The following is a 2,241-nucleotide window of genomic DNA, read 5'->3' as shown; positions in this document are numbered from 1 at the left end:
AAAGTGCCATTATTCTCCACAATGGCTCCTCAATGGGTCTCTTCCTTTGGAAAAATGTCCTCTGTCACTTGTGTCAAATATTGTGCCCTCAGGTCCATTTCTAAAAGATGAAAAGGGGGCTCCAATCCCCAGTTCTTGGGCTAGCTCACTCTTAGTTTCTCTTCAGTCTGTACTCAGAGATTCAAACACACAACATGTGAATTACTTGTTTTAATGTCTATTTACTAGTTTTAATGTAAAAGTCTAGTTCTCTCATTTATCTTGAGATAGATATTATGATGTATTTCTTCCTTTTCCGTCTTCACTTTTCTGTACTGTGAAATCCCCACACTTAAAGGAGGCTCTTAGAGAATGAGAGACTGGAAGGATTATGCCCCTTGGATAAAAGATTGTAGATGAAGGGGAAAGAGGAAAAACATTTGACCCCCTGCTAATTACTGTAGAAAAATGGAAGCTGAGAGCAGACAAAAGTTATTTGTCATGAATTGTGTTACCCTTTTCTAAGTATGAAAACCTTGGTGGATTGGAAGAGGCTGCCATTGTTTGTGCTCAAAGTTGATTGTGGTATGGAGGTCTTTAAATTGCTAAACCTTGGAAATAGTCAGATTATTAAATTGGAAACACAAGTCAGTCTAGGCTATGATCCCTTTGTGTTTTAAGGAGTAGGGAAAGGAGGGAATTTCTCTTTCCCCCTCTTTCCATTGATCATGTTATCTATCCCATCCAGTAATAGAATTATTAGATGTAAAGTGGATCTCTGGTCTCTCAATTATGCTTTTCTTTTGGTTTGTTTTTGCAAGGCAATGGGGATTAAGTGACTTGCCCAAGATCACAAGGCTAAGTAATTATTAAGTGTCTGAGACTGTATTTGAACTCAGGTCCTCCTGACTCCAGGATCAGTGTTCTATCCACTGCACCACCTAAACTGTGCCCCCCTCAATTATACTTTTTAAAAACCACCTCTGAACTTCCCAGTTTGAATTTCAATCAATCAATAAAAATTTATTTATTTGAGCCACTGTGCTAAGCCTTGGGGGTACAAAAAGAAGAAAAAGCCAGTCCCTGTCCTTAACTATCCCTGTCCCTTTACTATCTAATGAAGCAACTTACAGTTTAATGGTACTTGTATTTGTACTCAAATCTGAGTTGTGTCCAGAAGGTGGTTTCTCTTAGGGCTCTTACTGGTGTAGGTCAGGAGCCCCCCACCCAATGCTTCTTATGAACAATTAAATAAGCCATTTACCATTATAGTGAGAATTATATATTATTATTATAGTGAGAACAGTAGCTACTAAATATCTCTCCTCCAAATCTAGGGTACACTTGCATATATAAACAACATCTAAGAGTAGGCTCAAACACATAGGGCAATGCCAGTGTGGCCAACACAAGGAAATACTTGTGGCCAACTAAGGCAAAGCAAGCTCTGATATTGAAGGACTTTCTCTTCTTTCTCTTCACAAAATTTCTCTTTGGGGTCATTTCTGCTTCCCTCTCAATCATTCCTGGGTTCACGGGAATTTCAAAAGACAGAAAGCAAAACAAAATTCCTATGAGTAATAGATGCTTCCCATAGCTAGAGTTCATTTTCTTCTTTTGTAAAATAAGAAAGGCAGACTAGAAGATATCTAAGATCCCTTCCAGTTTGGTTGCTTTATGAATTCCTCTCTCCTGCAAATAATCCTGGATGGAATGCTTCTGAAGTCCCAGAGAGTTTCCCTGGGATGGTGGATGACATGTAACGGTTCTTACCTGACAGGGGAGATCAGACACATCTATTTAAATTGTCCCATCAGTAGAGAGACCTTTGAACGCTGAAGTGAGTGAGTTGGAGTCAGCAAAGAAGTTAAGTTATTTTGAATTAATTGAGAGAGTGTTTTTTAAGATCTGGAGGAGCAATGCCTTGAGGTTAGAAAGTTAAACTGCTTTTTAAGTGAAAGGGAGAAAATGCTGCCTTAGAAAATATCTAGAAGTGTCACTGTCACCCCACTCACACAACTGGCTCAGCCAGGGGACCCCGTTCTCTTTGAGGTTGCTCAGTATCACTCAGACTGGGTCCAGATGGACAAAAACCTTCCAAGTTTTAGCAGCTTTGGCTCTCTGACAGGCAGCCTGCCTCTCTGGAACTGAAAGGGCGTGTATGAATGTGTGGATGTGTTCGTGCGTGCGGGAACAAGGAAAGGAGGAGGAACAGACCCACAGCCCAGGGTTGGCTGGGTCGTGGGGCTCTGGCTCAACCTC

This window comes from Macrotis lagotis, chromosome 4 (genome assembly GCF_037893015.1).
Source record: "Macrotis lagotis isolate mMagLag1 chromosome 4, bilby.v1.9.chrom.fasta, whole genome shotgun sequence".
Taxonomy (NCBI): Eukaryota; Metazoa; Chordata; class Mammalia; order Peramelemorphia; family Peramelidae; genus Macrotis; species Macrotis lagotis.
This window is presented reverse-complemented; position numbering follows the sequence as displayed.